The sequence below is a fragment of the Rhipicephalus sanguineus genome, chromosome 1 (assembly GCF_013339695.2).
Source record: "Rhipicephalus sanguineus isolate Rsan-2018 chromosome 1, BIME_Rsan_1.4, whole genome shotgun sequence".
NCBI lineage: Eukaryota > Metazoa > Arthropoda > Arachnida > Ixodida > Ixodidae > Rhipicephalus > Rhipicephalus sanguineus.
The window spans coordinates 273,151,684-273,179,574 of record NC_051176.1 but is presented as its reverse complement, the minus strand read 5'-3'; the positions used below and the strand labels follow the sequence as shown (position 1 = coordinate 273,179,574).

At 47.8% G+C, this 27,891-nt stretch overlaps 1 protein-coding gene across 1 annotated transcript in view; it reads right to left on the bottom strand.

Annotated features, from left to right (window-relative positions):
* Window positions 1–26,163, bottom strand: part of LOC119378987 (knirps-related protein) — a 133,068-nt gene extending 106,905 nt beyond the window's left edge. The window contains exon 1 of the mRNA XM_037648111.2: window positions 25,941–26,163. The gene's annotated coding sequence lies outside the window, so the exon portion shown is untranslated. The remainder of the gene's footprint in view (window positions 1–25,940) is intronic.
* Between the last annotated feature and the right edge of the window lie 1,728 nt (window positions 26,164–27,891).

Sequence of the window (27,891 nt, the reverse complement as noted above, 5' to 3'; positions counted from 1 at the left end):
TCACACTTGCTCAGAGCTGTTTCTGCATACAGGAGATTTGAAAGTATATCTAATGTGTGTGGGTGCGACGCCTGGGGATTGATGTTGTCGCATAGATTATGTATATGTATATATATTCTGAAGAAGTATTCCTGCTTAACCCGAAGAAATATTTGCAAATGAAGAAACACATGTCTAACAAACACAAATAACTGATAATTAATTAACCCACGTTGCGGCCGGTCCACAGGAGGCAGCGTGAGTTAATAAATTATCAGTTATTTTTGTTTGTTAGACGTGTGTATCTTGATTTGCAGGTGTGTGTGTGTATATATATATATATATATATATATATATATATATATATATATATATATATATATATATATATATATATATATATAACTGCTGTTTATAAAGTATAAATATGTTACATCATTCATCACGATAGCTAGATGGGCTGGTTAGTATCGCATTATGATATGAAACTTTGAGCGCAAATAAACGACGCATACAGAACGAAGAAGGGAAACACTTGTATTGTGTGCTTCCCTTCTTCGTCCTGCGTCGTTTATTTGCGCTCAAAGTTTTATATCGTTAACCACTAGCGCCAATTATCTCTATCCCTTAAAGGGGCCCCGCAACACCTTTCCAAGTAATCATCGAATGGATTCATTATATGAGCTTATTGCTTCGCGAATCGACTGCCGCAAAAATGTTTAGAATCCGTCAAGTACGCGAGCGGAGTTACGGAGAAGCGCGCTGGGAGCTAAGCAAGGAGGGATGGCCACGGGGGAGAGAAGTTACGTCATCACCTCGGGCACTTTCTTGCCTTTTGTTTTTCGAACGAGCGGCTTACTTTCAGTGTGATCGCGAGTGAGCGCGCGGGCTCATCGCGCCATGGATCCCGCGGCGGCCGCGGTAACTGTGCAGCACTCGATGCTCAAATCATCCAATGGCCGTTGATATTGGGTTTATGGCGCGGTCATTTCGGTTTATGGCATTATTTGTCGAGGGAAGAGCGATTTATAGCTGAATTTGAGAATTGATTGTAAATTCCAGGCCCCGTGCTGCGCTATAATGTTTGGCTCACACGTTCTGCCGGAACTACCTATCGGCAGCATTTTCTGACCATGGTCAAAAAGTGTTGCAGGGCCCCTTTAGAAAATTCCGGATTATTTCCATAAAGGGTTTATGGACATATATACTCATTACTTTCGTTGCTCCCAAATATTAAAATATTGTCCTGTATCAGTATATGGCTATAACTGTTTCAGCTTTTTTATTGGGCCCGGCAAATTGTCGATTAATCGGATGAAAAATCCAGCATCCAAAGCGAACAATTGATGGAAAGCTACTCCGACAAGTTATTCGTCGCTCGGTTAAAAGATGTCTTTCGACCATACCCACACTAGCGGGAGCCGCTCCGCCACGACGTCGTCCGCATCGTCACGGATAAAAGGTCCACCGGCGTGTATGTTTATAGGTAAACTAATTGACCATTTGCAGTAATCACTAAGTAGGCTTTCCTGCAAGTTTTCTCCGCACCCGTCTTCACCGCCTGGATCCATGCCTACGACTCACTATTCCATCTGGCGTACCCCGATCCGAGACGACCCTTCTCTGCCGCATCTGGCTTGGGGTGTCTTTTACGAACGCTTTTGCTTGCCGCATCGGAATGACAGACAGCGCTGCATGTGACCATTGCGGCAATGACGAAACCGTTGAACATATTTTATGTCAGTGCCCTCAGTACAGAGAGACAGTCCCTCTCAGCAGTGTTTGCTCGCCTCGACGACCAGCCGCTTTCTGAGCAGTCAATCTTGGAATGTCGGAAAGATCGAGCTTCACGCCAGAAAGCAATGAAGGCGCTGATGAAGTTTCTGCGAGCGACCCGCCTTGTTGAACGGTTGTGACACTCCACTCTCTCTCTCTCTCTCTGTGTGTGTGTGTGTGTGTGTGTGTGTGTGTGTGTGTGTGTGTGTGTGTGTGTGTGTGCGTGCGTGCGTGCGTGCGTGCGTGTGTGTGTGTGTGTGTGTTTGTGTGTGTGTTCCTCCCTCCCTATCCCATTCCTCTCTTACTTTTCTCTCTCTCCTTACCCCTTCCCCAGTGCAGGGTAGCAAACCAGATATGTTTTCTGGTAGAGCTGTGCACGGGCCGTATTTCCGAGCCCGAGCCCGGCCCGGGCCCGCTGACTTTGTCGAAGGCCCGCCCGAGCCCGACGGCAAAAAGCTGCGAGCCCGCCCGGCCCGGCCCGGCTTTTTGAAGGTTCGCTGCGAAAACAAAACATCGTTTTCCGGTAATTTGGCATTTTTTTTAGCATATCAAATATGATCAAACGACACACGACGAACAGTCTCTATTACACAGATTACAAATTGTCGTGCAAAAAAGCCCGACCCGACCCGGCCCGCGGGCCGGGTCGGGCTCGGGCTTTCGGGCTACCCGGAGCCCGTGCACACCTCTATTTTCTGGTTAACCTCCCTGCCTTTCCACATTACATTTCTCTCTCTCCTGCAAGTTTTTTTTTTTTTTTGCAAGCCGGAAGTATCGGTCTCAGGCTGCCTTTCACGCTCAAAGTTTGTTCACACCTCCCCATTGCAGCGATGAAGCCCGAGCACCGTGCACGCTTTTAAAAAATTACTTCGGAAATGTCATGCCGCATAGTCAGCCCCCATCCTACACATGTTGATCGGGGAACCTGTCGTTGGGAAAGTACCGACGTACAGAGAAAAATGGAAGTACCGACCTACAGACATGTGGGAGGGCGTGAGGCGTCCCACATATGTTATTTCGTCGTCGTTCGGGCATGGACGACCAGAGGCAACTCGAACGCTGCTGAGACGCAACTTCGTCGTCGTCGCCCAGACGGCTCGTCATAGACACACTCTTATCGAACAAAGCAGTCTGTGAACCAGCTTATGGTTTAGAAAACAAACAAACAAAAAGCTCACAGGAATCGTAAATTCGTCCCGCCGTCTGTCCATTAAAGCTCGCCGTAAGCTTGAAAGATGGCATGCCTGGCGAGTTGGTAACGAGCTTCTCGATTGCAAACCCTTCAGCAACAAGACCGTGTGCCGCGCTTTCTTTCTCAGTTTGCGTGGCGGAACCAAGGCGATTTGGGACGAACCAGAAGAACGCACATTTTAAGCTTCACGAGCGATAGCTTAATGATTTAAATCGTTCTCTACAAGGAACGGGCTTACACCGACCTTTGTTATCTTCTTGCTTTTCGTTGGCTTCAATAGGGGCAAGGAAAGAGGGTGAGAAGGAGAGACATCCTAAAGTTGTGCCGCAAGAGCGCCAACCGCCCCCTCCTCGAGAAGATAGGTTGAACCAGATGAAAGCAGCACTTTGGAAGAAGAAAAAGCACCGACAAAGAGAAAGTCTCAGAAGTCACTAGCTTTCAGAAAATGCCGCTAGCCTCAGGGGTGGCGGCAGGGGATAAGAGGGTGGTTGTTGGGAGGGGGTTGGTCGGAACGTGTGTCAACTGCCAACACAGGTTCCCGAGTTCAATAGAACCTGTGTCTGTCGTCGTCCCATACATGACGGCGTCCGTAAAACGGGCTGTAGTTTGGAATCGATAGGTTTTCTGGGGTGTGCGCGTGGGGAAAGGGGGGGGGGGTAGTTCAACAAGGAGTTCAGTAGAGAGTAGAGGTGTGGGAATATTAAAATTAGTGAATACGCTCATGGTGCTCGTTGTTGGGCTAGTTGGTGCTTGTCTGGAATCAATAGTCAGCTTCGCGCCAAAATCACGACCACACAGAAACGCGAAGGAGCACATAAGACAGGATCAGCGCCCGTCCTGTCTATGTGTTCTTCGTGTTTCTGTGTGGTCGTGATTATGGCGCGAAGTTGACTATTGATTTGTGGATACGAATTGAACACGAATAAGGCGAAACACTGTCTCCGAATATCGAATATTTCATCATCATCATCATCATCATCCGCAGCAGCAGCAACCTATCTTATGCCTGCTGATCTAGAACTCACCATGTTCTGCGCTTATTCCATTTTGTATGCCTCTAAACTTCTTAATTTCGTCGCTCCACCCTTGCCGTCTTCGGCCGCGTGTGCTGTGTGCATCGTAAAACGTTACAAAAAAGAAAAGTAATAGCTTTCATTACTCTCTTAAATTAAATCATGAAACTGCAATAATAATAATTTTTTTATAATTGTTGGGGTTTAACGTCCCAAAACCACGATAAGATTATGACGGACGCCGTAGGGGAGGGCTCCGAAAATTTCGACCACCTGGGGTTCTTTAACGTGCACCTAAATGTAAGTACACGGTCCTCAAGCATTTGCGCCTCCATCGAAAATGCAGCCGCCGCGGTCGGGATTCGATCCCGCTACCTTCGGGTCAGCAATCGAATAATGAAACTGCATGTCATTACGCTGCAGCACGCGGAAGATACTTTTAATAATGCTCTAATTACAAATTATCACGCAGAAAAATTAACTACTTGACAGGTTCATAATGTGGACGCACTCTTCACGAACTGTGACAGCACGTCTAAAAGTGAAAAAGACCATCTCCCTCATCAGTGGCATAGCGGCCAAATATTTTGGGGGCAGGGGGGGGGGGGTGTTCAAGCACACTTTATGTATGTTGGTGCGTGTGTTTGTATGTGTGCGCGTATACATACGTATGCAACAGTGAAAAGTTTCGGGGGAATTCGAAACCCACCCACCCGGCTACGCGAAGTTACAACATATGCTGTACCAGAGAGCTACGGAATAAAGCTTTGTCAAAAATAAAGCGCCTCTACGCCTGGGTGTGTGCGACATAAGGCTGAAACGGAGCACGAATGTATTTTTCAGTGATTACAGTAAAACTTCGCCAATGGCCGGGAACGCAGCATTACTATATGCACTGAACGGTAGTACGCAGTAATCGCGAAGTACAACGTAACCAAGCGGTATACGTATTAGCGATGTCTTACTTTAAAAAAAAAATATTTTTTCCATCTAACGCAACATCGAATATTCGCAACATCAACTATCGCAGCATCGAACATTCGAACTTGCCCGAATACTGGTCTCTTTTTTTCCACATATTCAACCGCGGCTAAATATTCGGGACAATAGGAGTATGCAATTTTTCGAATGGAATATTCTTCGGATAAGAAAAATATTCAATTCGTATTCGAAATTTAGAATATTTGCACACCCTTAGTAGAAAGAGATCCGTCTCAGGCAAACAGAGAGTTAACACGCTCAAAGCCTATATGATACGCCTTGGACCACTCATGCCTTATATGGAATTCTCGGGCGCATTTTGCGATCGGTTGTCGTAATTCGTACACCGATTGTTTGAACCGCAGAGAAAGAAAGGTAGGCATATGAACCCAAGAGAAATGTAATGGATTTAAATCGCACGGTCAAATCTTGCTGAAGCAAAGTTCGGGTATGGTTTAATTGGTATTTCATTTCAAATGTGCCTGCAACACATGTGAAGACAACAGACTGGCAGTCTTCGTCGGTGTCTGTTTTCACATGCGCTGCAGTCACATTTGAATTCTTGTTATCTTCTTCTGCTTTCTTCCTTTCAACCGAGGTTGTTGCATTTCGCTCCCTCGCACTTGAATTTCCAACTATCGCAAACAATAGGACCGATGATATCTTGGCGCGGCAAAGAAACCCTCGTTGCTGCTTCTGGTCGCAATTAACGAAGTAAGTTGTACTACAGCCCACCAGCAGTGCTCTGTGCGCTTCGGAGAATGACACCGACTGAGAAGCTTCGCGACGCGCGATGGCGGCCGTCGTTAGGCTCGACTGCACTTTGCTGCAAGAGTCGAACCCGCGTTTCCAGAGCTGCACAGTGGAGGCAGACAAAGGGGGTGCACAAAAATAGACGACGGTGACAAATCAATCATCTTTCTTTTCTTCCAGAAACTTAGTCGTGTTGTCGTCTCAGGTACATTGAACGTGTTGTTTCCAAACCTCGTTCCGTCTTCGAGCAAGAATGCACCTTGTTGCAAGGAACGATTGCAGTGCCGCAGAGCAACGCCCTCTGAGTAAACAGGCGCGTGCACTTGCACTGAAACGCCAGCTTCTCTAGACCTGGGTCGCTATGCGAGTCCGGTCACATACGCGAGGTACACGTGCTGTTTGTTTTGCGAGAGGTCTCTGTCGCCTTCGAGAAATGGTGTGTGCAGCAGCCGCGTTGCTTGCATTCGACAAACCGAGGCCGGACGACTGCAAACAGTGCCCCGAACACGAAATGCCTCCCGGTCGGGGGAGTTAGCGGCGCGTTAGCTCATTCTTGAGCCGTTTTGTACAAGTTAAGTCGACGCGTTATCGACGCATAAAGCCTCGTTCGTCGATATCTGCGTGCTTCTGTTGAGGCTTTGAGCGGAAAAAAAAAAGAAAGACAGCAATCGGTTGTTGCGGGGTGCTCTTTCCAGCGCGCACTGTTGGCGCAGTCCGGTAGCTCCGCATCGGGGGCCGCCCTGTGAGCAAACGTCCGCGCGCCGTTGACGCATGCCCGCGTGCCGAAGGCGCACGACCGATAGGATCTCGGTCGCGTGCGCATTTCCATGTGACAACCCGGGCGTTGTTGGCGTACGTCGGCGACAACCTCCGACCGACCGGGCATGCATTGCGAAAGGTCAAAGGGGGCTTGCGCAGCAAAAGTGCAGACTTGAGCAAACGGCGAATATGGAAATTTTCGTGTTTGCTGCATCGCGGGCGCCCTTTGGGTGCCCGGCGCGTGGGCGGCTCGAACGCCTCAGGTGTTTGGCCATATTACCACATGAGTACGGGCGCCTCTGCCGTTACTCGGGGCAGGGCCGTCTCTTAGTGGCGAAAAAGAAAAAGTAAAAAGCTACGAAATCGCGACGTGACCCACTTGTTCCGTGGTGACAACCAGAATGCATCGTCTCAAGGACCAAGACGCTTCGTGCGGTGCACCTAAAAGCCTCCTTGCACGCATTATATGTGTTTTCGCAATGCCACTTCCACGTGATTCCAGGCTGGCTTCCTCTCATACTTTAAGCGCGAAGGCCCACATTTCTCGTCGTCTCGCGTGCAGGTAATTACTGCCGTCTCTCATGCACTGCCTCACGACGCCTCATGTTACGTGGTTTTCTCCGGCTCCTGTCTTAACGCGTCATCGTGTGAAAAGTAAATCAAACCTCATTCGAAACAAAATTTGAAGGAATAAATAAACAGCGCAAAAGAAGCAAGACCATATAAGCAATCAACCAGGCTGGAAGCAGGCGTTTGCAGGACAGCGCGAGTTACATCGGAAACAAATCTAACATCGTGCAGTGACGAAACACTCCTGGTTTCAGAACGTATGGTATAACCAAGCAATATTTCTGCGCGGCATCTCAATTCGTCTATGCTTTTACTAACCGTGTTATGACTTCTCGATGCAGATATTATGCATTACGCTCCTTGGCTCTGAGCAGAATAAATAAACAAACAAATAAGTAAAAACGGGAGGCGACCCTTGACTGAGATGCCTTGTAGTGGCACTCGCGCGTTGGCGTTCGTGTGCCCGGGTGTATTCCTTGGGTTAACTTTGTGCTTCGTCGCTCTGCCCGGAAGCGGATCTCAGGGGCCCCGTAGAAAGAAGCGCGTGGTTGAGATCTGCTCCGCCAGGTGCCTCAACGATCCTAGCTGCTCACAAGAAGAGCGTCTGCTCTTTCAATGAACTCATTCAACTAATTTTCATCAATTATCCTGGCAGTTAATCGACCATTATTTTAAATAAACTTATTCTCTGATATCATACGTATCCAACATAACTCTTAACTTCAGCCAGAACCACCGATTTCGTACCAGTTTTAATTTTTACTAGACTCTTTCCGAATATTCGGAAAACCGGAAGCAAGTGCTCGACCGGAAGTGCTTGGAAGAGAAACAAGAGTGTCACTCGGTGCTCGTCCCTCTAATAAATAAATAAATAAATAAATAAATAAATAAATAAATAAACGAAACCCACACTGAATCCTGAAATGGTCGGAAGAGCAATGCGAAATGGGATGTGCGTTTATTAGACAGTAGTGATCCCATCCCCATAAAAACGTATCTCTGAATTTGTCGTATACATATTGAAGGTTCAAAAAGCCATACTACTGATTTTATTGAAAATTTTAAAGCACCTATAACCACAAGAAACTGTATTTGTAAGTGCCCGGTCTTGCTAAAGTATATAGGCTCAGTTCAAGTGTTCGTTATGTAAAATATAGCGAGGAAAGAGCCGGATTAACACAGCTTCTTGCTCGTCAGTGCTTTTTCCCACCGGCAGTTAATTAGGCGGACTTCATTTCTTGCTAACAATGCTATACAAAGTATAGCACACGTTCAGCGATGCATCCTAGAGGTGAATTTTGTTTCATTCAGAGAAAAATAATGCACTCGTAAATGTAATGCAAATGGCCTCTTTATGTTTCTCCTCGCGTATGCCAATATATTTACCCCCGTTCTTTGTGAGCAACAGACTATTCACTGTCAAAATTGGTACACACACTTAACTGTTCGCGAATGAATAGGGCTAACGTTACATACTTAACATTCCTCTGCGAGCCCGTCTTAGCGAAGTCATAAAACAATTACGCGTAAAGTGTGCACACTCAAATTTAACGCCAGCCTTGAATCTAGTCCGACACGCACACAGATCTAGTCTGCGATTCTGCATGGTTGTAGATCCTTTCGGCGATTGCATCGGAAGTGGACCAATGCCGGACTCTTGCGGGATGCTCACGCGCAACCGTCGTGAGCAACGCATCATTTCATTTCTCGTCGCGTCCTTACTCGCACAATGCGCTGCCCTCGGATCCTTCAAGTGCTCTTGAAATGCGGTGCTTTCGAAAAGATCGCGAAGGGAGTTTGCGTCGACAATTGTTATAGCCCGCTTCTCTTTCTCTCTCTGTGGTGTTTGTGCATGTTTAATATGCACGGATTAGGAGTAATGCGTATGTCGTCATTTATCATTAGCGATGTGCGTTTGATGCGATCGGACGAGTTTAGCTGGCGCGGCGAATGTACGGAGCAGCCGTGCTGCAGTCGAAGTGCGCATGCCGCAGATCAAGATATTGCCACGCGCGCTTCTTTTGCTATGTTTATGTAACGGAGCAATAATTAAAGCAATAATTAACTATATATACAACTTCATCTGTGACATTTAGGTGCAGTGACTGCGCTGGGGAGCCACTGCGTGCATAGCCCCTGTTTCTTTTTGCCTAAAGATAAAAAAAAAGAAAGGGTGAGTCGCCGCGGTACCGCTGTAGATAGATCAGCATGAAATGGTGGTTTCTATTCCCGACCGCGGCGGCCGTATTCTGAAGGGTGCGGAACGCTTCTTCGTTCTTGCGCACTCAGATTTATGTGGGAGTTAAAAGAACCCCTGGATGTGAAAACTAACTATGAGCTGTCCGCTACAACATCTACGGCAGCCTGAACGATGTTTAAATAAATAAATAAATAAATAAATAAATAAATAAATAAATAAATAAATAAATAAATAAATTCTCGCATAGCCCGTAGGGGGAGAAGCCGGTGCAGCTGTGTATTGCGAGGGGCACACGGAATAAATAATCCCAGAACCCTTTGTCGGAACAAAGGGCTCTGGGACCTTGGACGAGTCCGTCGTCAGCACAGAAGGCTTTGAAAAACATTATTGCGCTTCTTGCGGAGTACAGACTCTAGGAAGTGTCGTATTCTCCTTGCCTTTTTTCCTTTTCTTGCTCTCCTTTTTTTTTTTTGTAATCTATCATCTTTTATCCCCCAGCACGGAGTAGCCAGCCGGTCTGGCTAACCTCCCTGTCTTTCCGCTTGTTCCTTCCTTCCTTGGATCAAAATTCGAAGTTTATTTCTGTCCGCCGCGGTGGTATAGCGGTTACGGTGCTCGGCTGCTAACCCGACGGTCGCATTTCGATGGAGGCGAAATGGTAGAGGCCCGTGTACCTAGATTTAGGTGCACGTTAAAGAACACCAGATGGTCGAAATTTCCGGAGCCCTCCACTACGGCGTCTCTCATAATCATATCTTGGTTTTGGGACGTAAGACCCCAGATATTATTATTAAGTTTATTTCTGAAAAGTTCAATCATCCATTACTTATTACATGCCTACAATAAATTCTCTCGGTAATTGATAATCTTAAGGCTCCCGACCCTTGCACCCCCGAGGATGAAGTTAAATATGGGACAGGCATGTTACCCTCGTGAAAGAGTTTTGCAGCACACTCCATTTTCCTATAGTATCGGTGAGTAGTATTACTGCCGCAAGCAGTTTTCATTACTTCGATTTTAACTTGAATTAGCTGAAGAAAAAGAGAAACCCACAAGGCTAGAGTCGGTTGATCGGTACTTCTCCTTTTAGCTGCAGTCCCACAACGGCAAGAAGGAAAGCTATTAGAATGTATTGCATGCAGAGTAAACGGCTTCTCCTTGTCGGGCACAAAAGGAGTTTGTCCACCGAAGTTTGAGTGTGCGAAAGCAGCCGGCGTGAGCGAGTCTGCAACCGTCCCGCTATTCGGCCACGCTGTCCATCCCGTCGGCGGCCCATCCGCTCGACGCAGGTGGTGGCCGCGGAAGCTCGGGGCAGACAGGAAAAGAGGACGGGTCTCTGCGAGGGCAGGTGTTCTGCAGGGCTGATTTGCACCGCTAACTGGCTTGATTTCTTCGCACGGAATGTTTCGTGCTCCCCCTAGCGGCCATCTCTCTTCGCCGTTACACGGGACGACGTCGTTACGGCCGCAGTGTAGCGCGGCAAATGTCGTTTCCTACGGCTTTGCGAGCCCAGATTGGGATCGTTGGCGCGCCCGTTAATTGATTAGGAGCAGAGGCGAGACAAAAGCGACCAGAGGGCAGCTAGTCCTGTGGAGCGGGCGAGCTGCCCTCTTCTCACGTTCCCGGCGGCCACCGCTCCGGAACGGGACGGCCTCCGGTCCGAGCTCTTCCAGCTCGGTCGTTGCCCCTGCATGCGGGCGCGTCTTGTTAGTGGTCCCCTCGTCGGCAGTCACGTGGGACCGGCGCCACCTTATTTCGCCAAGCCGCGTCGAGACAATGCAGCGCGGGTGACAATGAGCCTCAGCCAGCTCTTGAAACGACGTGCACTTTGCGCACTTTCGGCACGTGATGTCATGTTATATAATAATGCGGTTCGGGAGAGGAGATTAGCGTGGCGCTATCTTCTGCAACCTTTGCGGGAGCGCGGCTCAGCGCCGATATGCTACCGACCATATACTTCTCACACGGGAGAAAGGGCAAGCGGCGTAGACGTGCGATTCATCCCTTCCGCCTCTTCCGCACACAAAAAAAAACACAAAAAAGAAACTTATTGCTAGTCGCTGCGTTGCGTTGGCTGGAAACCGCTGTCGAAAAAGCAGGAGTGAAGGAAGTTCAGCTGACATTTTGGTGACCTCCGCTTTGATCAAGGTTGTGATGCGTCAGCTGCACGTATTTTGCACTCTAGACTGTAATAGTCGTCGTAGCGAATAGAACTCAGCGTTACACAGATGCTGCAGAAACGTGGAGGCCATTATAACACTTCCGATATACCTATTCTGAGGAAGCCGAGCGACCACCAAGTCAAGCAGGCCAATACGTCTCTCGCTGCGCCACGCAGCTGGACAAACAGGCAGTTTTGTCAGGAAAAAGGCTGCGCTCTCCCGCAGGCGCGATGTCGCAATTTATTACACGCACTCGGGACTCGTGCTCGTTCTCATATACGAAGCTGTATACTTGTTGCATACACTGACCTCTGATATTTCAGTGTCCAACCACAAGTGCAGAATGACAAGAACATTAGGCGATAGAAAAAAAAGAAGGAAAAGTTAAAGTGCCTCATGCAGAGTTTGAGCAGTACGAGTTGGAACAGTTCGATCGAGAGAAGGTCGGGAAGATAAGAAGGAACTGCCAAAAACGGCTGGCAAAACGTTGGCAGGTATGAGTACTTGCACGCTGTGCGAGAGCGGCTCAACTTTCGGGGGGAGGGGTGGGGGACCTCCCGCAGTGACGTCATGGGCCACATGAGCACGTCTGGTTTTCGTTTTCGGCCAAGCCAGAAAAAGAGGTAGCCGTGGTGCCATGATATATGGGCCGGCCGGTGATAAACGATACAGCGGTTTGCTCGAGTGGTTCAGTTTAAGGTGAACGACCCGCAAAGGAGTACAAAAACTAAGTGAACGGCTTATTGATACCATACGCGGGCGCTAACTGCTTCGCCTTTGCTCCCGCCACGGACAGCGGGTCGGCGATTTCTCGCCGGTCGTGCATGGAAAAAGCGTAATCGCATCCGGCACTGCGCGACCGCGTGCAGTTCCCGCGGGAGCTGCGAGGCAAACGTGATTCTGGAGCGGGCATCATTGAATTTCAGCGAACGGGGGGCGACGGCTTTTCATTACTCCGCGGCGGGTCCTCATTAGGCCGCCCATCCGCAGCACGAGTTTGTTTTTGTCCACAGGCACAGGCGGCCCAAAGAGCAGGCGCCACGTTTATTCCACGCAAGGATGAACAGGCCCACGAGGTGAGCGTGCTGTAGGATGAGTCGGTGATGATCAGAAAGGAAGCCGCGGAGCTTGCCGAAACTACCAATCGGCACGCTTCGCGTCACTGGTCGACGGGATCACTTTGGGAAAACGCAAAATGATGAAGACCGTTCGGAACACCCCTGTCGCACTTCGGCCGCAGTTGCCGAGTACTCGATTAGCTAAAGGAACAATGGCGACGGTCCAAATGCCACCGCGGTACCTATCCTGTATTCCGTGGCCTATTATTAGTTTACGGCGAAGCTGTATATGATTAGGTTCTGGCGGATCGCGTTCGCGGACGAAACGACGCGAAAAACAACAATCCCCCCCCCCCCCCCCCCCCTGGCAGCTGCCCGTCACCCTCTCGGCACCGCCGATCCCGCTTTCACAGATGTTGCGATACTCGGCGGCGGCACTTCTCAACAGTCGTTGTGCCCCTCGTGACGCTGAGATCGCGCTAGCGCTGTTATCAGCAGTTGCCCTTTGGGCTCGCTATGGGACGGACGCGTGTATTTCGCTCGGAGGAAGAAGAGCGGGAATTGGAGGAGCGCCAGGGCGCACAGAATAGCGCGAATAGGCGCGAAAACGACGTCAAGCCGCTGCCGCTGGCCTCCATCTTCACAATCGTGGAAGGGCTCTGATTTTTTTTTTTTTAACGGCCAAGTTGTTTAGGCTGTCGGTAACTTGCGCTCCGTCATAAAAACATCATCATCATGAACCGACACGCGCTCTCTTCATTCTCTTTACAGTGCTGCTGTTTAAGCTGTCGGTAAGTTGTGCTCCGTCGTACTCCTGAGGTGGGTATGCGTCACAGGAACTGGACAAGCCCCACTATTGCGTACAGCAGGTGCGAGTGCCAAACGAAAACGAAGACGTGAAGAGAGAGAAAGAAAGCGATAGAAAGAAAGAGGAAAAGAAAAATAGAGACAGATAACTGGAATAAAGACCTAAAACGATAAAAAGGCAGAAAAACATATACAGGGAGAGAAAGGGAGATATAAAAATAACGCGATAGAAGGAAAGAGGAAGAGAAAAATGAAGAGAAATAACGACATAAAAGAACAACATAAAAAGAGAAAGACAGCGAAAGAGATCGAAAAACGGACAGCAAGACAGAATGAGAAAGAAAAATAGAAACAAAGAAAGAGAAGGAAAGAAAGGCAAGAAAGAGAAATAAAGATAGAAAGAGCGAGGGGAGAGAGAAATATAGATAGAGAGAGAGAGAGAGAGAGAGAGAAAGAAAAAATAGGAGGAAACAGATACAAAAAAGATATACAAAAAAAAGAAAAAGAACGAAGGCCACGCAACGCGCTCTTCCTTCAGTTTTGGCATCATTAGTGCGAAGCTGCCATAATTTTTTTTTTTTTTGTTCTTCATAACTACACTGACATCTCGAAGTAAGCACAAGTTATTTGCTTCATAGGGAAATGAACTTTGCCTACATGTCATTTTCGTTGCTATGTAAATCGAATCGAGGAACATTCTTTTGTGATGGAAAATAATTTTTCAAGTTTCTTTTTGGTGATTCGCAAGTGGTCCATGCGGAGTTTCGCTTACGTTCTCAGCAAGACAGGCCGGTTCTGAGTGTCGATAAGAAATGGAATTCAGAAAAATATTCCATATAGTAGACTACAGCGGTCAAGGGGAAGGAGGGGGGGGGGGAGGGGAGACACGCGCACGCACACACACACACACGCCGCCATGATAGCTTAGCAGGTAAGGTGTCGCACTGCTAAGCTATCTCAACGGGTTCGATTCCCGGCCACGGCGGCCACATTTCAATGGATGTGAAATGCTAGGACACCCGTATACAAATTTGGATTTAGGTTCACGTTAGACAACCCAAGCGCTAAACAACAACCCGGAGCCCCCCAGTACGGTGTGCTCCATGATCATATCGCGGCTTTCGCGCGTCAAACCCCAGGAATTATCATACACCATACATATGCACGCAGGAACACGCACACGTACACACCCAACGCCCCGCCCCCCCTCATGAGTCATAGCCAGTCATACTTTTAATGCGTATTTGCACTTTCTCGCACCTTAAAGTGAGTTTTTTAGGCCTATATGCTGCTGCACTGCATTTACCGTTTGTAGATCACTGCTCGACTGAGAATGCATGATCAACAATTTACTTGGCACTCTTTGGCCACACAGGGCCTTGCGCCATCAAACTCCATATTATAACGCAGTAGCGTCAGAACCGTAAATTAGTTTGTTATATCCGATATTCGATGTAACGGTAGATAAAATCATTGTCTCTAACAAATCGGCAATCTGGCTCGCGCAAAAATCCTAGATACAAAAGCGCATTACTTTAGGCATCAAACCCACTAAACGAGGTAATTCTTACTTGTCTCCTTGTGGCATTTTAACCTTCGGTTCAGCTTCATACCGTGGCGCAACCAGTCAAACACAATTTTTTCATTATTAATATATTTTTTCTTGCGCTGGAGGACCAAGATTTCCGCATCTTTGTCAAACGATTAAAACAAATGCAGTTGGTAAACATCTTCCAATATTTATTTGACTTTTTATGCGCTTATCGAGTTTTGAGCTTCGCGCGAGCTGAATATTTATTCGTTACAACCGACATCGCGGGGGCTTTCGTTATAAAAAATAAATCTCACTGAAATCAAGCGTGACGAACCAAAGTTCGTATTTGGTTCGCTATAACCGATAGTTCGCTATATCAGTGTTTGTCATTACGAGGTTCAACTTATTATTTACACGCACACACAGCACTAAGCGGCAATGCACTTGAAGCATTTAGCATGGATGGCAACGAGAGGGCAAGAAAGTTGCTAAGTTAAGTTGAGTTGAATAAACTTTATTTGCCCAACGGTTGATATTGAATAAAGAAATTATGAAATGCGTGAAGTCAGGATCACTGTTTAGGTATGAGCATGTACCTGATTTGATTAGGGTTTTTTTGTTTATCAACCACTGGAGAAACTTGTATCGTGCTTGATAAAGACAAACACATCGTGCTAACATGCTTTCAACTCAGCGCTATTGCGCATGCCCACTGACGATGCAAACAACAAACTATCTTAAACGTGTCCCCTTTCCTGCCTGAAACGTATAGAGTGCAAATAAAGCAATGCGGTTCTTTGTTGACTGACACTTGGCTCGTTTGTATTCCTTGCTCGAACGACACGAAACATGGTGTGAGAAGTGGGATACGAACCCACGCCCACATTCGTGGACCTGAATTTTGCGGAGGTGCCCAGCACGTCTGTGCGGAAGCATCGACAGACTCAACAGCCAACACGTTCCTTTGCAAAAAGGACAGGTCGTGCGAGTGCGCGGAGACCAATGCACTCAGAAAAAAAGCTAGTAAACAGTTAGTACATGCATGCATTTGCTAGTTTCGATCGCATACTTTACTACCTTCGCGGCATCTCGTTATTAAAAATTTTGCCGTTACTTGCCAGGGAGCCTTTCTTAGTGTATTTAACTAGGTAACTACTAAGATACATGTGTTGCCAGATGCTTTGTAGGTGCCGTAATGTATTATTCCGTAATTGTGACAGTGCTATGAAAAATTTAGACACTGACAGTTTAATTTTCTAGATTATGTTGGAATAACGGTTTCGTGCCCCGTTATGGCATACATATATGGAAACAATGGGATACAAGATACTGGGCAAACAATAATCGATTATTTCTCTAAATTCTGTGGCTGCTAACCGGTACCATGTGTGCTACTCCAAGGTAGGCACATAAATAGCCGTCAAGCTGCTGTTAGTGTAGATGGCGCGTGCGTTGAAGCCTTGATATTCTGTGTGCGCGTGTGTATGTGTGCTCTCGCTTATGGTCCGTTCATGCCTCAGTCTACGTTGTTCTGCTGCTTACTTACCATTGCAATTAATTAAATTATTAGCGGTTATTAATTCGCGTATCAAACAATGGCATGTTGTTTTCTTTTCACCTTATATATGCTTTTGCAGTATAATCAACTTGATATGACAATGCACACATACATATGAACAAAATAGGCGCAAACTCCAGTTGGCTATAATTGGTGTCCACTAGAGTTAGTACGGTTACTAAGTTACTAGTGCGGTTACTAACAATTTAGTAACGGACTAACCATTCGAGTTAATTCGCTTACTAACCAGGTAGCGAATTTCACTGACCTGCACTTTACTACGTTCACTTACTAAGAGGTTAGTGCTTTCTGTGACAAGTAAACGGTTAGTATTTACCTAGTGGATATGCTGACCTTGTTTTCTAAGAGTGTGGGATACCAAAGCCAGAGTAATGCCGGTGGAGCAACCGAGGTCCTATAGCCGAGTGGAGATAGAAGACGGCAGATTGCTGCGCCGGAACCAGCAGCACCTTCTTGCGACAGCCGAACCTTACAGCAGGGAGTCATCCACCGAAGATTTCACGGACGACGAAAGTGACAACGACGGCATCGTATAAGCTAACATGCGTGGTCGACCGGTGGTGCACCGGTGATATCAAATGAGACAAGCCCGCTTTTAGGAAGATCGACACGCCAAAGAAGACGGCCACAGAGCCTCCAACATGGCAGCAATTTTAAGCAGTTGTCGTAACCACTTGCAAGGCCGTTTGATAATATTTCCACTTTGGTGCTTGGATGTATCGTGCTTGATAAAGACAAACGCATCGTATTAACATGCTTTCAACTCAGCGCTATTGCGCATGCCCACTGACGATGCAAACAACAGACTATCTTAAACGTGTTTCCTTTCCTGCCTAAAACGTATAAATATATGTGAAAATAGAGCAATGTGGTTCTTTCTTCACTGACACTTGGCTCGATTGTATTTGCTCGAACGACACGAAGCAAAACTGATGCGGCTTATGCGAGCAGATAATTTTTTGTCCATATCAAGCCGCCGCGATGGCTCAGTGGTGTATGCGGTGCTCGGCTAATTTTTTTTTTAATACTAACACCGATATTGACCGATACATGATCATCAATGCAACTAGCATAGCGGTGAGTCGCCGACACTCAGTCAGCGTTGTGAAAACGTTCCAAACGTCTCAACACGCTGGCTTGCACGAAGGAAGTTCTTTAGGAAACCATGAGCATTGTATAGAAAACGCGCCAAGCGTCTGAAAGCGCTTGCTTGCAGGCGGTTTATTTTTAAAGGTTTTCTATTCCGACCATAGGCGTGCGCATTGGGGGCGCCCCCCCACCCCCCTGAAGGGGAACCCTGCGCACGCCTATGATTCCGACTGTTGAGGCAAGTGTCTGTACGAGTATGTGGCACATAGTGGTTAGAGCATCGGGCTTGGTACCCCAGAGTTCAATGCCCCGCATCGGAAATTTATGAAACTTTTTATGTATGTTTCTTCATACGGTGTACATATGCATGCGTTGCGATGACGTCACCAGCGTTTTTGTGTGGGTAATGCCACACCGGAAGATTGCTCGTCCACGCTTCCGGAGTGTGGCGTGCCATCCAAAGAAACGCTATTAGCATTTAAAAAAAATATAATTCCTGCCGCCTTCAGCAGTGACAAGAAAATATTTACGTGGTCATCTCAGAACCTGTTCGACACACACCTATAAAATGCTAGGATTGCCTTCTCTACCTGTTCTGCTCTGCATGTTAACCATATTATTCTCTTTATTTGAAGCGCCTTTTGATAATTACATACAATTTTTCTTTCGTCTTTCTCTCTCTCCTCTTGTGCGAACAAAACGTGCCCCCAGCAGTACAGTCTGTCGCGCTCGTGAAAACTCCTAAAGGACCACCTCTCGTGAAAACGTGCGGTTGCCCGACAGTCGTTTGAGGCTGGGAAAAACGCTAATTTCTGCAACACATATCGATAAAATGGCCTTTCCTTTCCGCTTTATCGTTCACTTATCCTTCCCATGCCCAGTATATGAGCTCACGAGCCAGATTAGCATTTTAGGTGAAAAGCACATCCCTTTGCTGATTTAATTCAACCATCTAACACTGGCTTATATCACTTCACATTAATGTGCTTGCAAAAGTTTCGCACTGTGGTAGCTGAGAAAAAAAAAAATAAAGCAGCCGAAGCATACATGTAAAGATGCGCACCATGTCGACTGCGAGAAGCACTTAACTGTTGCAGGCTGGAAGCTTAAGCCCTCAAGCGTTGTATTCCGTTTCGCCACTGCGAGAACTTATTGGGCGGCTGAGTACTTGAGTTAAGAACGATCGTTTCATTGTTTGATTGTTATTCTTAATTTGTATGCTGAACATCTGCGTGTCTTCCTTTCATATAACGTTGGTCATTGGTCATTTCCATCGGAAGCAGCAAACCTCGTGGCGTAGCCAGGAGGCTGGTTTGCGGTTTCAACGTCCCCCTCCCCCCGAAGTATTTACATTTTGGATGTATATATGTACACGCACGCAGACAACCACGCACGAACACACATATACAGGGGGGGGGGGGTCGGACTCTTCCCCCCCCCCCCCCCCCAGAAATTTCTGGCTACGCCCCTGTGATAAGTCTGCACACGAACGCCAGTGAGATACTCAGGTAAAAACCTGCGCTTTTCACTTGAGTCCCCCCCTCCGTATCTCTCTATCTCGCGTACGCTTATTTCCTTGATGTCGCTGGTCCTATGGAAAACAGAAGCGGTTCTTATTGGTAAACTGCTGCCCTGAGATTACTGTTGCCGTACAGTCAACGCCATCACAGTCACCCACAAAAAGAGGGAAACGTCGCTAATAACACTTTCGGTTTCATTTCGAAACTTTACACACAGGTATCAAGGAGCCGTGAATGCGGCCCGATTGCAGTGGCACTTCTCGAAAGGCAGTTGCTTAGAGCATCGATGGACAGCTAGCTACATCCAAGTCGTCTGATTTCCAGCGCACCTGTTGTAACTTGGCACCAGCGTGAAGCGAAGCGTGAAACATCGATTGTATAACGCTTCTGTTCGATGCTGTGTAATTACGCGCATGATAGGTGCTTCTTATTTTTTTTTTTCAAAGTTTCCAAGTACGCGCTACAAAACTGCTAACGCCATCATTTTTTGCCCCTCTTCTTTCTTTTTTTTTTGTCATTTGGCTTCGTGGTAACGCGCACGTAATTCTTTGTGCTGCCCTCATTACGGTAAGATGCGGATACTTTCACCATGTGACACACATGACCGCGATTATACACTTTTATTCGGGATCGGTCCACCGTTTTCGACGAAAAGCAGATTGGGCAAAACCTTGGGTCTCTTGAATGACACGGCTCGATCTACAAGAACACATCACGATGAACAAGTGTACAGCGTTCCACCACTGCATTCGGAAGTCTTCTTTGATGCTGTGGTTAGACTAGGCAACTCCAATCGGGAAAGGCTACTGGGTGGAGAAAGGATCGCGAAAGGAAAAAAAAAGTGTGCAGCTTTTACAAACGATGGATTTCCTTTTATAGTAGGATGTACTTATGGATAGAATTTCATATGGATATTCTTTATAAAAGAAATTCACGCGGGTTTTGTTCAGAAAAAGACGAACCTGGACAAATTTCACGCGAAATGAAGAGAAGCTTTATATTCGTATGCGTTTCCTCTGTAGCTTCTTGCATGCTAAGACGGGTCGATAATTCTACATTTCTATGCCGACTCAACGAAAAAACTGTCCTTCCCTCTGCCACGTAAGACGATCATCGACGATAAATTTTCTTGGTTGTTCTGGGTTTTAACCTGGGCCCCCACGCTATGAAGGCAAGTGTCATTATAGCACTGGGGGACACTTCCACGCTTGCTGAATGTGAATGTATCTGAACCACGTGAATGCTTTGTACCAGCGGCGCAAAACAAATGTCACAAAAAAGAGCGCTCTTTATGAAGGCTTCGTTGAATTTCGCGGTAGTGGAATAAAAGCCCTCTCGAGGACATCATGTAAATCCGACAAGGGACATTGTACAGACCTGCGGCAAAATTTAAACTGCGAAAATCTTGTGCTAGACTCGCGTTTCGTTGGTCGCAGGATGCGCCTTCTGAGAGGGCCGTTCAGGACGCTGACGAACGCTGGGCAGAAGATGAAAAACGCCATGCCAATGCCACCCGAAAACAGCGTTCTAGGGAAGCCCGTAACCCATATATAATGAATCTCTGCGCTTACGCAGCTCCCAAAGGAGGTTCAGCGTGGATTTTTTTTTGTTTATTTCATGGTTAAGCATGTATACAAGGGCTGATGCAGCTCGCTGTATCCGCAGAAGCAGATCACGCTTGATAGATTAACGTGTTTGGCTGAGTCACGACGCTGTCAGATGCAGCATGTGTCCTCGTCAAAAAAGTTAGTGCAGGCTATAGGTTCATGTGAGAGTGGAGGAAAATTCTCCCGAGCGAATCCAACTCTCTCTGAAATGACCACGAGACTGGCTCGTCTAACGAGCATGAGCCTAGAATTCTGCGGCCGCACGCTCACCATTCTCTGAGTGTCGTAAGTGGTCTGAGTGGCAACAAGTACAAATCTATATTAGTAGATTTTTACTGCTTGCTTCCACCTTGTCATTTGTAAATATTATCAGTCAAAATCACCCATCTCTCGAAACGCGTGTACATAATTTTAATTCGAATAAGTCGAATTTTTCAAGGTATTCTCTCTCCCTCTTGGTCTCTTTTCTTTTTTTTTTTTGCGAAATAGTTTACTCGCTTCAAGGTGCCTTTGAACGATCAAAATATGCAACCCTTTGTGAATTAGTTTTCGATTAGTTCTATGCCTGGCTTTCATCGGGTCATATACAGATTTCATCCGGACGCTTCGACCTGATAGTGATTCTACGGAATCGAAGGCGCTCACGCGTAACGTCCTTGCTGAACTCGAAACAAAACACTGCACACTACGGAAGGTTTACAATCACTGGCTTTGTCTGAATCCCACATCATAACTCACGTGCGACACTTGTGAACACAACCTAGCATCTCAGTTACCATTATTAACGTGCGTATGCTTACGAGCATGGACAATCAAGTGGATCTCGAAGTTCTGTTGAAATCGCCACCGCACCGTCGACAAACACCCCGACGACAACACCAAAGATGAGCACCCCAAAGGCACGGAACACGAACGAAAGCAACTAAACGGAATGGTAATAATAACAGGTTTCTTTTGTCAAGGCATCACTGAATCGAGAAGAAGTTGCGTTCTAATGCATACCATATGTGGTGCGCGATGTGATCCGAAAGGATGCACCTTGTACGCGTAGTCTGCCAAATTTAGAAAATGGCCGAATGCCAATTAACCACTTCCACCTTGACGATATCCTTTCTCAAGAGCGTGCTTTGTTAGTTTCCTGCGCGCTATACATTCCACATGAGGCGAGCGTTACGCGTGCGGTGGTATACGCCTTGTGCACCGCCTATAGAGGCGCCACTGATAACCACCTAGCGGGCGCCGCCGACAGTACGTGCGGGAAGCCGAGCAGACGACAGCGCTTTGCGCAGCTTTGCTGTGAGGAGATGAATGAAGTTCGCGGCTGCTATTTCCCCTTCGTGCGGGTGCCAGACAACTAATTCTGCACTGGCAGCTGCAGGAAAGGCGCGGGCCTCTACGAAAGTGGACTTGTGCACGATGTTTGTCACGAACGAGCGCTTAACTAAGCGCACGTCGCCGATTTCGAACGACGGCATGAAAGCCTGGTGCCGACGATTCGTGCGCGTCAGAGCGCGCGCATCGAAAAAACAAGTATAAAAAGGCGCCGTGAGCGCCCCCCTTACCCTCTCTGCTGAAGACGCCACCGACACAGCCAACGAACGCGAAAGATCGGGATATTCGACAAAGCAAAGCAGAGCCAGCGGCGCCGTCTGATTCCGCAGGCGAATTGGTGAGAGGATCTCGCCCTTTCCCTAGCTTTCGATGTGCTACGCAAAGACGAATCATACGCATCTTCCCGAACCCAGGCGCGAGCCGATACAGGCAATGCATGCGCGCGGCGGCGGAGAGTCAGTCAGTGAGGAGTTAGTCGGCGAAGAAGTTATGTTGTTCTAGTGATAGCATCGTTCGCCCGACCGCAGAAGACGTGTTGTTTGATGATCTAGTGCTGTGAGTAAAGTATCAAGAGATGACAGTGACAAGTTTTGAAGAGGGTCACCGAGAAGACATGTGATGACCGACTGCGGAGGAGAACGAACGTCCGCGTGGAGTGAATCGTCATGCCGGTGAATATCAAAGGTGCGTCGCGCAGACCAGCGTAACAAGACCCAGCTATTAGGTCAGCTCGTGGTGAACATCCGCTTTGTTTTGTTTACAAAGGTGACGTCTCAATCACTTCTTGTTCTTTCTGAAGTCAACCATTGCTGCATTTCTGTACCTGTAAATAATAAATATAGAACTTACCTTGTAATAGCGCGGTACATGTACCGCGCTAGTACGAGCTAACTCGCCCGAACTACAACACTTCTGAAATATAGAACGTTTGAGCGAAGTGCCCTGCACGGCGGTCCAACCGAACCAACGCATGCTCAGGCTGATAACTTTGGTCGTCTACCAGTGTCAACATGATCGAGTGCATCCAGCGAGCACCGATATGGCAGAACGAAAGCATTAGAACAAGAAGCGACGTGTTAACCCGCGCAATGACGAAGCGGCTCGTCTTTGCCAACGAACAGCGGCGATCCATTCCTTCCGTCGCTCTTGCTCAGGAGGCCTTGCGGTGAGTGAGTAAAACCGTGTTCCGGGCGCGTTTTTGTAGGTGTTTGAGCACTCCACTCCACAGCAATTCTTATTCGACATCCCTTGAAGTTTCGGCCACCACACATACGACGAACGTTGCTTATTTCACTACGGAAACGTGAACAACGCGGAAACACACGTACAACGACGTAGGAAACCACGGCGGCCGTCTGCTTGCTTTCCCGAGAGCAATGACTGAGTTCGCCGCCTATGGCGCTTCCGTCAGCGCGCACTAGGCGTATACGCAGGGGGCTCCGAGGGGCCGCCTCCAAGGTCGGAAACCTGGCCGGAGCCGTCCACCGTCGTCGTCGACCAGCGCTTCTTCGGGCACCCGCTGGCGAAACAGCCGAGTACCCTGGCGACAAAAGGCTCAGGGAGGCGCGACGCGAGCAGATTTGTGCAAGCAGCGTCCTGCCAGGCGCGTGCGATCCGGCCAGTCGGTCGTGGGGGCCGGCGTGTTAATAGGCACCTCCGGAGTTGCACAAAAGAAGCTGCCATCAGCGCTATGCATATATTTGGGCCGCTGAAAGGGAAAGGGGATGCTCGGTCGCACTGCTCCCGAGGGGAGCCGTAACGGTACAGCGCGACGACGAGTGACCATAATAAGGGGCCTGCGCGCTCCCTAATTGCCCGCTGTCGCAAGCGGCGGCTATCACACGGTGCGCCGTCCGGCTGCACTGACTAGGGGGCGGTGGTCAAGCTAGCCGAGATCTCTCTCAACTACCGGTGGTGTGTGGCTCGCTGGCGCGGATCAGTTACTTGAAGACGTGCCCAGTTTCCCTTAAAAACAACGGCCCCCCTTCAGTGGCGTAGCCAAGGGGTGGCACACCGGGACCGTGCGCCCCCCCCCCCCCCGAAAAAATTGTTTTTTTGCCATGGCATACACAGCACAAAATGACACTCGACCGCATCTGCCTGCCCGGCCCCCATTTAAGATGAAGGAGGTGCCCCCCCCCCCCCCCCCAATCAAGGCGCCGAAGCTCACGCAAGGACTCTCGTCTGTTCGTCTTCCCAGTATAACAGCTCTTGAATATAAAGCGTAGAGCGCTTCCTACTATACGGATACTGACGAGTGAATTCAGAGACGGAACACACACCATGCGCATATGTTCGCTTCAGTTAAGCCATACCCCGATTTGTAAGCATTTATCATCAACAGGAAGCCACGTAGAGGATTCAGCGTAAACCTCAAATGTATTCTCAACCTGCGAAACGTGAGGAGTGGCAGTTGATCACGAATGAAAGTACTCTACCCTGGCTTGTGATCGGTGGCGTAGGCAAATTTTTTCGGAGGGGTGGGTAGGGGGGGGCACCTCCTTGATCTGACATTGGGTCTGGGCAGATAAGTGGGGTCGAGTGTCATCTTGTGATCTATATCCTATGGGGAAAAAAATTTGCGGGGGGGGGGGGGGACACCCCCCCCCCTCCCACCGCAAACCACAAGCAGTGGCGTAGCCACTGCTTGTGATCGACTAAACTCGTAATAGATGTCGCAGACATTAGTTGAGATTCACGAGCATTTCCGTGACAATAAACAGCCAAAACCACCAGCGAACTCGCACGCTACGAAGGCTCAGTTTTGAGACCACAAACTGTTTGCCCACCGTAGACAGACTTCTGGAGAACGTGCTCTAACAACGGAGGCAAGGGATGAAGAAAATCAGTGAACAGCAGTGCTTACGGATTCAACTAGTTGCTATTAGTAATGTATCAAACTCTCCATTAACGACTGCAATGATGGATGTGTCGTACTACAATGTAGTTAAAGGACGATAAGACGAGCGTAAGAGCGCATTTGTACACCATTTTGCTTGATGATGCGACGTTACATTTCGAGCGAACGCAGTGGAAGAAATATAAAAATAACACATGTGCGGTAATGTGTCTTCTGGAAATTGGCGATGGTGATTCCACAGTGCAGCAGATGCTCATACCGCCTTGAACTTGCGCAACACAATCCATGTATGCTATTAGTACGGTAATCATCGCCATCGTTAAGACGGATCCTGTCGTACTCTTGACGTAAACCGGTACTGCGTGCTTTCGTTTCCCAGACGTAATGTCTTTCCGGTGATAGTTTGTGAAGCTTCTCTCGCCCCCTTTGCAGCCTGAAAAAGCGCAGCGCACTCCCGTTATCTTCAGTATTTCCCTGGTGCCAAGCCGTATACGTAGAAGGCCAAATGACCAGAACGTGCCGTCACGCTGGCTGTGCTGGAGTGCCACCATTATAAAAGCGACTTCGATATGACGCTCGTGCGAACAGGCATGGAAGCAATGAACAACGCATGTTTAGATAAAGTGTCACTTCCGTTCGCTTTATCTAAAGATCCCAGCTGGAATAAATTAGCGAGCGCGCTCTCATACAACATTTTTGCACTTCAAGTACTGGCGCTGTGGAGCTGTTTCGCGCACTTATATATATATATATATATATATATATATATATATATATATATATATATATATATATATATATATATATATATATATATATATATATATATATACACACATCATCGTAAATCCCATAGGACGTGTGACGTTTACTTTCGCGTTCCATAGAGCTGTTCAAAAAAAAGAAAAAAGAAAGAAAGAAAAACCACGAAATCTGAGCCTCCGCAGATTTTGTAGTTTTTTTTTTGGGGGGGCTCTCTCTCCCATTCTCTTCTCAAAAGTATGTTTACTTCTACCGAACTGTCCACACACACTGACATCATCGGCCGTCATCTTACGGGCACGATGTTCTTCACACGAGCAAAGATGTTCGGCCGGGCCTTCTCCAGACTGGCGAGTGCAGAGAAGGCCCCGCCGGCGCGCGCGAGATGTTTGGCAGATGCCTCGTACCTTGCTGGTGGTTGTCGTGGTCGGCCGAACACGCGCAAACACACACAACGGTCGGAGTCCGCGAGCGGCGCACAATCCAGCGCTGCGGCGGCTCTGTAATCCAGAGGTGTGGTGGAGGGGCGAGGACCCCGGGCCGGCAGGTATCCGGTAGGGGGTGGGGGGTGGGGGGCCCGGACGTCGGTGCGCGCGCGTCGTCGCGGAGGAGCGTCCGTGCCAAAGGAGCCGCTGGCACTGGAGGGCACGCGCGCCGCAAGACGTCGGCCTCCCTCTCGCCCAGGAAGGGGGCACGTCTGATCGGGGTCGGTGGGCCTGCCGAGGTGATTCCTCACCACTCCGCCAATGAGCTGCTGCCGTGCATCTTCTGCCGACGAGGGGGCGGACGGAAAACGGGCACCCTTTCTCGCCGCGAGAAAGTGCCGGACGCGCGCGCGCGCACCGGCACGCGGTGCGTCTTTGGCGCCGCCGACGCCGGGCCCCGACCACGTGCGTGGCCACACGAAACGCGCCGCGTTTTTCACGGCCGCTGAAGTACACTATCGACTGTCGCGCCGGTGGTCTCGTTAGAGGTGCACATCTTGGACCCCTCCTTAGACAACTATTCGTGACACCCCCCCCCCTCCCCCCTTGTTGCAGGCCCACTTTCATGGGATTATGCTTGGATGCACTTTATCGAATAAAGCGCATTCATGTTTTGGACGCATTTAGCACCGTTGGTGACCGGTCTCTTCAGGCACTCAGTATTGCAGACAGAATTCAAGCCTATTCTCTCATGTGCTTGGAGGCCTTTTCCTGCTTATCCAGGGTAGGGTAGTCAACCTGGTTCAGTCCTGGTTAACCGCCCTACCTTTCTCCTCTTGCTTCTTTCTCAGTATTTTGGGGGCTTTGGTGGGCTTGAGTTTACCGTACGGCTGTGCATCTCACCGCATTAAGGAATATTATCTGGTACTGAATATTGCACTGTACAGTATATTTAGGTGTACAGTGCAATGGAAAGTAGTAAAACGGAAGAGATGACTATAGTACATGCCATTCGACGCTTCATTTTGCTTACATATTACAACCTCAACGTTTTATATCATTGTTCTCGTTTACGAAATTATGATTGTAATAGCGAAGCCTTTGTTACCCTTAGGCTCGTATTTGCTAAATGAAGTTCCCGTACTGCGCGTGAGATACATTTCGAGTGATATTAAACGAGTTTTCACATCACTCATTTTGTGCGTTGAAGTAGCTTTAAAGAGCAATTCTAAAGCGGAGATAATGAACAAAATATCTCATTCTGGCTACCACAACATTCTCATCAGTAATTGAAGTTAATTAATTAATCGCTGGCACAGATTTCAAATCGCGGCATCTTTTTTTTTGTGGGGGGGGGGGGGGGCTTAGCGCGGTGTCTCTTGTTATTTTTCGATAACTAATTGACAAAATATAATTACCTTAAATGTTTTTATGCTTTATATTTATCTCTAGCCATGTTCATATGCACGGGCTCATATCTTGAGAGAAGCTGGATTGATGATCTAGCAAGGCACCTCGAACATTATTTTATTTTACTGTTTGTCGCTATTTTACTCGAAGGACAAACATAAATCTACAAAAATCTGCAACACATCGACGGGCCCGAAATGTTTGACTAAATTTAGTTTCGCGCCAGAGAGGTGCTCGTGTATTTTGTGAAGTTGTTAATGTGTCTTTTAAATTTGTCTTGCGAGGTATTATAAGACCTACAACATGTGTGCTATAAAAGACCTGGTTCCAGTCAATATAACATAAATAAAGGGCGGAACTACGGCAAAAGTCGAGTTTTTTTTTAGGTTGTGTAAATCTAGAAACTTGTAAGTTATGAAAATCAAATTGTGAAATAAATTGTCACTGTATTGGCTAACCTGTTTTCCTTTTTTATTTATTTATTTATTATTATTTTTATTTCAGAAGGCGCCTGTGCATCCGT